The following is a 12518-nucleotide window of genomic DNA, read 5'->3' as shown; positions in this document are numbered from 1 at the left end:
GCTGGAACTGAAACGTACAGATAACCTGTAGGCTACAACAGAGTAATTGAAGTATTTTTGAGGAAAGAAATTAGGATGGATTTTGTGTAAAAAATAATCAGTAGTTTTGGTGAGTATAATGCTTTTTTGCCCCCGTTTTTTCCGTGGTGAATATGATTTTCTTCTTAACTTTTCTTGTAAATTTATGATCGAATGTTTTTTCAAACATTCATACCATTGTAACGTCTGACAAGGGACTATTGTAACCCTTGAAGGACAAGACAAGGGAGGCTTCGTTTCTGAACTTATAATCGTAACGCAAGAACAACTGAACACTCACGCACAACACAAGCCGAACGCACTCGCTCGTTTCTCTCTACCGGCCTTTTCCGAACTCACCGCATTAACCCAATAACTGCTGGTGCAAAATAAAAACAGCAATTTCACAACAATTATGGGGAGTCTGTGCGTTGCTACACTATTAAAAGTTATTAATTCAGGTAGGACACCACTGAAGGCCTAGGTGTGAAATGCTCGGCCCGCCACTGGACCTCAGGTACGGAAAGAGACCCGGCGTGTGCATAAAGAGGACATCCATCAGCAGTCGGATCAGCCTTCCTCCAAGTGTCGAAAGTATCGAGACGAATTTATCCAGAATGGATTCACATTGTCAACGAAGTACAACATCCCCAATGTGTAGTGTGCACTGAGGTGCTTGCACATGAAGCCTGTAAAAATGCTACGACACTTGAAAACCAAGCACCCCTCTCTTGTTGCTAAACCAGTAGATTTTTTCCGACGAAAGGAGCGAGAGTTGCAAGGCCAAAAGTAAGTTCTAACTAAACAAACAACAATCCCTGCCAAAGCTCAACAGGCATCATATGAGGTGGCATATTTAATTGCACAGGCAAAAAAGCCACACACGATCGGGGAAACCCTTATCAAACCCGCTGCTATAGCAACATGGGGATAAACTGGCCCGTGAGCTAGAAGCAGTGCCTCTGTAACGGGACTGTTGCCTGGCGCATCTCTGACTTGGCCCAGGACATAAAGTGTCAGATGGTGGACAGAGTGAAGAAAGGGAAATATGCTTTACCGTTAGATGAATCCACGGATGTGTAACGGAGGCCAGCTAGTAGTCAGCTGAAGCTGTGGCTGAAATCGGTCTCTTGTTCACACATTTACTATTTTCTACATGGTGAATGGCACATAGTGGCACATAGCACTATATAGGGGATAGGGAATGTAAATATGCTTTCCATTGGGGCGGAGTAAGTCTGGTTTCACGTTTGTGTCACTCGAACCGCCACAGCTTCAGTCTAGAGACACGATACACAGAGCGGATCATATGATCGAGTCGCTCGGACCAGAAAACATATCAGACCCAATTGAATTTTGCACAGAATGCTGTATTTTAAATTGATATGGAAGAGGTTATGAGGAGAAACGATTAGAGATTAGGAGGAAACTGTGGCTTTACCGAGCAAAAGCTCTGGCCGAGCTGTGATATAAACTAAACGCTATTGGCTATTTTAAAAAAGGGGAGGAGCTGCTTGATATGCCCCGCCCTGTCTTCCTGTTTCAGTGGAAATTACGTCAACACACTGAATAATGCTGCATGTTTCAAGGCACTTCAGTGGGACTTTAACTCATTACTGGATGAGTCAGTGTTTTTGAGTGAATCTCTTGAATGATTAAATGACAGATACAATTTTAACAGTCACTTGTCGCCACCTACTGGTGTAACGATGTAATTGATGCAATCTTAAAATTACTTTCAAAAGGTGATTTATCGCTACCATAGATGTCAGTGTTTATATCCGAACTCTAAACGTTCACCCCACACAGAAATATTGATACTGTGTGGTTAAAAAAAAGTGTTTGTAAAGCTGTTTCATACCTATACATGACAACTGCTCTCTCTATCTCGCCAACGCAGATCTGAATCGCTCTGATCATACTTGTCAAATAGACAAAACCAAATCGTTATCATTTAGGAATAAGGATGTTTAAATCGAGATTGCGATCGTTTAACGATTAACCGTGTGTTTCCTACGGCTCAGATCCGTCGTAGACAGCACAAAGGTCTAGACATACACACACGAGCCCCAGCAAACACAATTAAATGCCAGATAAAGGAAATAGGTTGTGCAGGCATGACTGCAGTTCAGAGAATGAAGCCTCTTCATGAATTGACCCGCAGACAGGCTGACATTGTGCTGTGGGTTGCTGAGCACACCATAAACATGAGAACTGCTCTCGCTCTTATGAGCTCATAATCAAATCAGTCTCATTGATAAGAGCCGTGGACAAACCTCTCAGTGTGGACGCAGAACAAAGGGGCTGTAGCTGCTCTTCTCCGCTGGCATGACAATGGGCCCAATTTAATCAAACTGCCATTAAAACCAATGCACAACATGCCAAGCGAAATATGATTTTCCCACAGGTTTCTTGCATACGTGATGCTTCATATATATTAACTTAATTTAATTTAATGATGTGCTGTTACAAAGTGGCCAAAGAGTTTGGAGATTGCTGAAGGGCAGAGATTTATATTAAAGAAACATTTGTCACCGTGCACAGAGCTCTTTATAGATCATCCAGGCGCAATTCTTGCATTTATCAATGATTGGGAACTTGTGTGCTCTGATTAAAGTGATGTGAAAACTGAAAGCAACGTATTATTTTAACATTTATTCACCGTCAAATCTATGAGGGTTAATGATGTATAAGAGTGTCCATGATAAAGAAAAAGAAGGACAAACATATTAGTTTTACTTGTGAAAAAGAAGTGTGCTTAAATGTATTGAATGTGGACTTGTAGCGTTCTCAAAATCTTAAAAGTATTTTTTTTTTAACTGAATATTGCTGAAATAAAAAGCCACTTAGGTGAACTTTCATGTTTGTTTCTTAACACACCTATGTAGACTTTAACAAAGAACACGTTGTAATGTCAAATTAAAAGGTTTAAAGTACATATTGTTTAATCATCTTTTGTTTAAGAACACTTATTGTGTTGTTATATGTGTTGACTAACATACTAAAGCTCTTGTAAAGCACTTGATTATAATTTTAATTTTATTTTAATATTACATTTAAAGTTGATATATTTTAAATGTACTAAATTCAAGATCATCATATTTTAGTTGACCATAAATGCTCCAGCAAACACTTTACAATAAGGTTCATTAGTTAACATTAGATAATGTAATAACTAACACAAACTAACAATGAGCTATGTTAATGTTAGTTCACTGTGCATTAACTAATGTTAACAAATACAACCTTTGATTTTAATAATGTATCAGTAAAGGTTGAAATTAATATTAACTAAGATTAATAAATGCTGAAGAAGTATTGTTCATTCTTAGTTCATATTAACTAAGGTAGTTAACTAATGAACCTTATTGTAAAGTGTAACCTTTATTACTATATGAAATTACATAAAGATGTACTTAAGTCCTACTCAAGTGGTTAAAAACTATTACATTTATGTTGAACAGAACTAATTGCATTTAATATTAATTTAAACTATTGGTAACACTAACTAGTTGCTTAGCATGCATATTATATTGGCTGTTTATTAGTACTTAAATAGTTTATAAAGCACATATTAATGTCTTATTCTGCATGACCATATTCTACATCCTTTAATCCTAAGCTTAACAACTACTTAATAACTATTAATAAGCAGTAATTGGGAGTTTATTGAAGCAAAAGTCGTAGTTAATAGTGAGAATTAAACCCTAATCTTAAGTGTGACCATAGTAGCATATTTTACTTGCACCTTGAATGTATAAATATTTTTTTAAAAGGTTTTCAAATATATTTTCCGGTCTAAAAAGTATTATTTAAATATAATAAATTATTCATTCATAAATACCATTTCATTTTTGGAGGCGAGTTGCACCACATGACATATCATTGACCCTTGACTTTATTTCTTAGGAGAAACACAAAAAGAGATATTTTGTAGATTTTGTTGCTTTTCCCCATACAATGGACTACATGCTTTTGATGTTAAACACTAAAATTGTGTGATTTGCGTCTTTTTTTCCCCTTTTAGTTGGATTTAGTTGGATGAAACTCTAAGCTGGTCTCAGAACAAGCCTTTGATAAATCTTCAAGCGATAGATGCTACACAATGAACATGTACAAACCAGCATTTGAGTGTTGAACTTTAAGGTCTCTAAAAGATATAAAAGGGGGTTTCTCACTCAGATATGGCCAGTGGGCCAAGATCACCCACAGGCCCTTCTGCTCACATTACAGTGCCACTTTCAATTGTGTTCAGTGTGAGAGAGGTCAGGCCTCTCCTATAACACACACACACACACACACACACACACACACACACACACACACACACACACACTCATGCAGCACCCCAGGACCTGGGGGCATCCATCATTACTAGGGTGGTGAAAGCAGACACTCTAAAATACTGCAACGTGTTTGGTCTACGGTAACCCAACACTGGCAGAGAGAGAGTGTGAGACTCTCTAATTTTATGAGCGCTCACACGCAAACACTCACACACTTCTCTTGCCCCCGTCCCATGCCTGAAGCGCAACTGAAATCTGCCATGAGCGCAAAGAATTCCTGATAAACACAAGCTTGGCAAGAGCTTCAGCCCGCCCCGGATTGATTACATAACCTTATCAACAATGTTTTTTGTCATCTATATTATGTCCAGCAAAAAGAGGACGGCACTTTAAGATTGTTGATAATACTAAGGGGACAAAAAAATCTAATCAACTTAAAACTTTGACACGTTTCACAGATGTAAATGCCTCTATTTTGATGTTTTTTTCCTACATAAACGGAATTTCTTTAAATTGTAAATTATATTATCAACATTATAATTGGTAAGATAGTGATTTTACTTTAATGACAGTAGCGCTGCATGATTTGAGAATGATCCAAAGAGCATCTTGTGCTTTAATGGAAACAAGAACCTTTGACCCTCTGTACAAGAGCCCCATTATCAATTACTTGATCAGAGACGTAGAAATAGTGCAGAATATGAAACATTTCTTCTTGAGTTTAAGTGATAACCGGGGTGTTGTTTATGGGGGGTTTCAGGGGTCTGATCAGCCAAATGAAAGCTTCAAGACCTCTGATAGGCATCAAAACAAAAGGTTGGTGGGTCTTAAAAAGTACACTCGCTCAAAAGTTTTAATATCTTTGAAAGGAGTCTCTTCTGCTCACCAAGGCTGCATTTATTTGATCAAAAATACAGTAAAAACAGTAACACTGAAATACATTTTTTTTTTTTATTAAATAGCTGTGTGATTTAAATAATCTATGTGAATATATTGTAAAATGTAATTTATTCCTGTGATCAAAGCTGAATTTTCAGCATCATTACTCCAGTCGTCAGTGTCACATGATCCTTCAGAAATCACTCTAATATGATGATTTAGTGCTCAAGAAACATTTATGAATGTTGAAAATAGTTGTGCTGCTTCATATCTTTGTGGAAACCGTGATACATTATGTTTACAGTATTCTTTGATGAATAGAAAGCTATGGAAAATAGAAAAGAAATAGAAAAACGATAAAATTATTTGGAACAGAAATCTGATGTAACATTATAAATGGCGTTACTGTCACTATTGATTACAATATACAATAAACAATTATCCTACAATAATATCTGTTAAAATGTCCATTTTGAGCCACCATATTTTCTTCAAATGAATAACTCTAAAATATAATAACCACAAAAGTCTGGATCTTCTTATCTCGTTTCTACTCTACTCTCCTCTCATCTCTACACTACTATACTCTACTCCACTAGCCTCTACTCTACTCTACTCGTCTCTACTCTACTCGTCTCTACTCTACTTGCCTCTACTCTACTCTACTCTACTCGTCTCTACTCGCCTCTACTCTACTCACCTCTACTCTACTCGCCTCTACTCTACTCGCCTCTACTCTACTCGTCTCTACTCTACTTGCCTATACTCTACTCTACTCTACTCCACTAGCCTCTACTCTACTCTACTCTACTCTACTCTACTCCACTAGCCTCTACTCTACTCTACTCGCCTCTACTCTACTCGTCTCTACTCTACTCGCCTCTACTCTACTCCACTAGCCTCTACTCTACTCTACTCGTCTCTACTCTACTTGCCTCTACTCTACTCCACTAGCCTCTACTCTACTCTACTCGTCTCTACTCTACTCGCCTCTACTCTACTCGTCTCTACTCTACTCGTCTCTACTCTACTCCACTAGCCTCTACTCTACTCCACTAGCTTCTACTCTACTCTACTCTACTCGCCTCTACTCTACTCCACTAGCCTCTACTCTACTCTACTCGTCTCTACTCTACTTGCCTCTACTCTACTCCACTAGCCTCTACTCTAAACTACTCGTCTCTACTCTACTCGCCTCTACTCCACTAGCCTCTACTCTACTCTACTCTACTCTACTCGTCTCTACTCGCCTCTACTCTACTCGTCTCTACTTGCCTCTACTCTACTCCACTCGCCTTTACTCTACTCTACTCGTCTCTACTCTACTCGCCTCTACTCTACTCGTCTCTACTCTACTTGTCTCTACTCTACTCGCCTCTACTCTACTCGTCTCTACTCCACTCGCCTCCACTCTACTCGTCTCTACTCCACTCGCCTCTACTCCACCTCCACTCTACTCGTCTCTACTCCACTCGCCTCTACTCCACTCTACTCGTCTCTACTTGTCTCGTCTCTCCTCTCATCTCTCCTCTACTCATCTCTCCTCTTATCTCTACACTACTCTACTCATCTCTACTCGCCTCTACTCTACTCTACTCTATTCTACTCATCTCTACTCTACTTGTCTCGTCTCTCATCTCTCCTCTACTCATCTCTCCTCTTATCTCTACACTACTCTACTCGTCTTGTCTCTCCATTCTTCTCGTCTCGCCACTCGCCTCTCCTCGTCTCTACTCTACTCAACTCTCCTCATCTCTCCAAGTCTCTACTCTACACTACTCTCCTCGTCTCTACTCTACTCATCTTTCCTCATCTCTACTCTACACTACTCTCCTCATCTCTACTCATCTCTCCTCGTCTCTACTCTACACTACTCTACACTACTCTCCTTGTCTCTACTCTACACTACTCTACACTACTCTCCTCGTCTCTACTCTACTCATCTCTACTCATCTCTCCTCGTCTCTACTCTACACTACTCTCCTCATCTCTACTCATCTCTCCTCGTCTCTACTCTACACTACTCTACACTATTCTCCTTGTCTCTACTCTACACTACTCTACACTACTCTCCTCGTCTCTACTCTACTCATCTCTACTCATCTCTCCTCGTCTCTACTCTACACTACTCTACTCTACTTTCCTCATCTCTCCTCATCTCTACTCTACACTACTCTACACTACTCTCCTCGTCTCTACTCTACTCATCTTTCCTCATCTCTACTCTAAACTACTCTACACTACTCTCCTTGTCTCTACTCTACTCATCTCTACTCATCTTTCCTCGTCTCTACTCTACACTACTCTACTCTACACTACTCTACTCTACTTTCCTCATCTCTCCTCATCTCATCTCTACTCTACACTACTCTACACTACTCTCCTCGTCTCTACTCTACTCATCTTTCCTCATCTCATCTCATCTCTACTCTACACTACTCTCCTCGTCTCTACTCTACTCATCTTTCCTCATCTCTACTCTAAACTACTCTAGACTACTCTCCTTGTCTCTGCTCTACTCATCTCTACTCATCTCTACTCTATACTAGTCTCCTCGTCTCTACTCTCCTCATCTCTACTCTACACCACTCTACACTACTCTCCTCGTCTCTACTCTCCTCATCTCTACTCTACACCACTCTACACCACTCTCCTCGTCTCTACTCTCCTCATCTCTACTCTACACCACTCTACACCACTCTCCTCGTCTCTACTCTACTCATCTTTCCTCATCTCTACTCTACACTAAACTATATACTAGTCTCCTCGTCTCTACTCTACACTACTCTACACTACTCTCCTCGTCTCTACTCTACTCATCTCTACTCATCTCTCCTCATCTCTACTCTACACTACTCTACTTTCCTCATCTCTCCTCATCTCGTCTCTACTCTACACTACTCTCCTCTACCCGTCTCCTCTCTCTTCGTGTCTTCTCTTGTCTCTCCTCGTCTCTTCTCCACTCGTCTCTTCTCTTGTCCCTTCTCTCTACTCTAATCTACTCTACTCATCTCTTCTCTACTCGTCTCTTGTCTTGTCTCTTCTCTCGCCTCTAATCTACTCTACTCCTCGTCTCTTCTCTTGTCTCTTCTGCATCGGACTCCTTCAGGACACTGGACTTATTCAAAGAGCAGGGATGAGCTTTGACAATGCCATATTATCAGCTGGAATCTCTAGGTCTGCAAAAGGAAAATACTCCTTCTCAGTGTCACACTGAAGAGAGATCGCTAAACCTGACACTGAGGAGAGCCATTTAAGAGCACTGAACAGTGCCAGCTATTCATGCGGGCCTGTGAAGAGAATGGCCGCTCTTCTGTCCTCGCCTTGTTTAAAACACAGAGAAGGAAACTCATGAGGGTCCGAGAGACAAGGCAGCGCAGAAATTCGAGCAGCCAGCTGACTCGCACATGAATAGAGGCAGCACAATGATAAAGTAATCACCCTCACAATCCGCCGGTTTATCAGCGCGCTCCTCCGCTAGCCTAAACAGATAATGAAATGAAGTATCATTGGCCTCACTAACTAATGGAAGACAGGCTGAGAGATGACACACACATCTGTGCGCTGTTGATCGGCAACACTTGATCATTCAGATTATGTCATTTGAAAAATGTACAAATCCAATTGAATTGTCTGGGGAATCTTAAGAAGGGGAGTTATGAAATTTTAAGCCACATCTCATTGGTTAAAAGCTGGATGTCTAACATTAAATAAGTGGTGGTAGGAATTCCAGCTAACACAATTTATGTGGCAATATATTGTATATCTCATATATGAGATCCATATTCATTATTCACAGATAACATATGTTTTGTTGAAGGGCAAAAAATAAAAAGTCGCCCCCTAAAACAAAATATTAGATCCCCTCTGAGACAAAAACAATCAATTAAATTTCTGAATATCTCTTTTTGTGTTTCACAGAAGCAAGAAAGTCATACATATTTGCACTGACTTTTCATTTTTGGCTGCACGAGCACATTGGTCTTGTCCTCATCTGTACTCACTTATTTAAGCTATAATATATAAATTGCTGTGCTGTATTGTGAATAAAAAGGAATGAAGTTGAGATTTATTTTTTAACATTATTTTAACAATATAGCAGTGTCTTATTGATTTTAGAATAGTTGACAAAAAAAACTAAAAAACTTTATTTCATTAAAGGAACATGCCAGGATCAGTACAAGTTAAGCTTAATCGACAGCACTTGTGGCATTATGCTGATAAAAAAATAAATAATAATAATTTCCCCTTGAATGGGTAAATCTGTAAATATGTTTCAATACATAAGCTACAAGACATAAACAATATGTTTACATAATTTTAGTGTAAAAAAAAATAAACATAGTGCCCTGAAACCCTAAAGTGCTCCGTTAAAATGTCAAGAACATCTTTACAGCTTAAATAATACACAGGTTTTAACAGAAAAATTAATGCAAGTGATTTTATAAAAATATAAGCTTTGCATTTCTGCTTTTAAATCATCCAAAAATTGGCTCCATTTCTTTTCAGAAAATCCATTATGGACGGACAGTATGTGTTTACGATGTTAAAGTGATAAAGAGTCACGTGATAGCTTTAATGTTTTTGTGACTGGGCATGTTTATGCATTAACCTGAGTAAGAATTAGGGATCGTAAATTCAATATCTGTTACTTACTTTCTTGCTTCGTGGAGAAGAAGAGAGAATTATCCTCATCTCAACAGAGTTGCTCGTTCTGAGAAAAAAGATAGGCCTATGTATGGTATAGGAAACCAGATACAATTTAAAAGTTAAAAATTACAGACATTTTAAGAAGGATATTAAGTACCTTTTGAGAGTGTGTTGACAGTTTGTGTAGCTCCAGAAAATCTGTAATTTGGCGGCTTTCACATTTCCGGGTTTCTCAGAAGAATAAGTCGTCATAGATGGGTAAACTTCTATGGTGAATGAGAAACTACATTAAATATATTTCCTGTTTGCTCATATAACAAAAGGAAAACTCCACAATATAGTTTTCACAACTTTAAAAAAGAGTTAAAAAATAGAGAGAGATTGATAAAAGCAGTCTTAAACAAACAAAAACAAACAAACAAAAAAGATTTATCAATTGCTTACAAAGCACAAAAGTGGGTAAAACATAAGTCAAGTGAAAAAGCATTACATAACATTTGAATCCAGAAAGGAGTAAATATAAAAGAGGTAATAAAGAATATACAGAACACTTAGAACAATTCTCCTCAAAAATATTAATTAAATTAAAATAAAACATTAGGCTACTCAAAAACACCAAGGTATGAGCATATATTCAGAATTTACAGGAGGTGGATAAAGATTTCATATAAATCTTAATATCTTTTTGAAAGGTTGATAACGGAAGAGAGAAATATGTCAACTTTACCGTCACTCCCACAGACGTTGTTTAGAAACCCTCACAGCGTTAACTAGTTTTTTATAATTTGATATTATATAACAATATAACACAAACTAGTATATTGTAATAAATGTAAATACAATTTTAAAAAAAAACCTTGCAGGATTAGATTTATAATGCTGAAGACAAGACCGTTAAAACGCGACATCACAGTCTGTGAAAAAGGTCAATTTTGACAGTTAGAGATTTAAAATACAAAAGGGCGGGAATAAAGAACCCAAACTCCAAAGAACCATTTTAGCATTAAACGGTTATTCAGGACGATAAATATAGCTATTATTACATCTTATTTAGACTGTACCGAATCCGAAATATTATTTTAAGCAACTGTAGCCTATTTGGCACATTGACCAATCAGCATTCGAGATCAAATAAATATGTTTTATGAGTGACTAAAAACAACAACTATTTTTGCTCATACCATATATATTATAAACATAACACTTAAGAATGTTTGTGAGGCCGTTTATTCACATTGTTTGATTTTATAGGAGAGTTTCTCATTGTTAAAGCATGCATAAACCCTGCATGGCTCACTTTAAGCACACAATAGGGGCAGCTTTACAGGAGAGGAGCTGTCAATGTTAAGCAGCTGGAATAAAATTCACTCAGAGAGATCATGACTTGCCTCAGGCTGACAGAGAAGCCATTAGTGTCACAGTTATATTGGATAAACCTGAGACGAAACACAACACAATACAATATTTTACACTAGATTCATCAAGGCCTCTGATGTGAAACTCGAAAAATTAGAATATCGTGCAAAAGTTCGTGTATTTCAGTGATTCAAATTAAAAGGTGAAACTAATATATTTAGTATATATAACTATATACATATGCATATGCGTGATTATACTTTTCAGAGGGCCGGCATTTCTGTATTTAAAATCCTTTTTTTATTGATTCCATGTAATATTCAAATTTTCTGAGATTTTGAATTTGGGGTTTTCATAAGCTGTAAAAATCAATCATCAAAATCAATCATCAAAATTATAACTTTTGCACCATATTCAAATTTTTCGATTTTCCTCTGTACTCATGCACATGGCATGCAGAGATAAAGAAACAGATCATTTAGTGTTGACCAGTACGAAATGTTAATATAACCCACTGTAAATTTACCATTAATTCACCAAAATAGGTTGCAGAAAACAACAGAGTTGTTATTGCTCCGTCAAAAACGGAGAAAAACCTGTTCTGGTTCTGGTTTCTGGAATGAATTACTTTATAAATAAATGAATGGGGGAAACCAGACTTTTTACTAAATATTTCTCAGAGTAGGTTTTTCTCTGTTTAGACACTCTCAAAGTCCTGGCTACAAAACAGCTATTGAACATTTCCACTGTTTTTGCCCAGGAACAAGATACTGTTCATTAAACACAAGGTTGTCACAAGGGGAACCTAGCTATTATTGGCTATTTAAAAGCATATAATAAGTATTTTAAATGATAGGCTTTACTAAGTAAAATTTAAACAGTTACACAATAATGAAACAAAACAGTTCCATTGTTACAATTGCTATAGCTATCAGATATATATATATCAGTTTGCTTTGTACGTTCTGTTTAACAGCATTAAAGAGGGCCAATGTTATAATTTAACTGAACTGTGTATATGCAGTTGTAATATGATTTTTTTTTTTTTACAGTCTATGGGTATGACTCATTTCATATTTACATGTAGCTTAACATTAAGGGTAGAGTACTTTCTTGGAACCCCCTAAAATCTTGTTTTTATGAACTTCACATGATGGTAATGTTGTCCCACGCTTTTTGCTGGTGCTAAAGAAAATAAATATTTTGGATTATCCAGCATTTACATAGTCAAACAGCGCTATCTTGTGGATAGAGACACCACAGCAATACATTGGCCTGACTTTCAAAACTTTCTATACATTTAATTTTCGTATTAGAGAAAATAAAAAG

This window comes from Squalius cephalus (assembly GCF_949319135.1).
Source record: "Squalius cephalus genome assembly, chromosome: 16".
Classification (NCBI taxonomy): Eukaryota; Metazoa; Chordata; class Actinopteri; order Cypriniformes; family Leuciscidae; genus Squalius; species Squalius cephalus.
The sequence above is the reverse complement of the archived record's forward strand: the minus strand, read 5'-3'. Positions refer to the sequence as shown.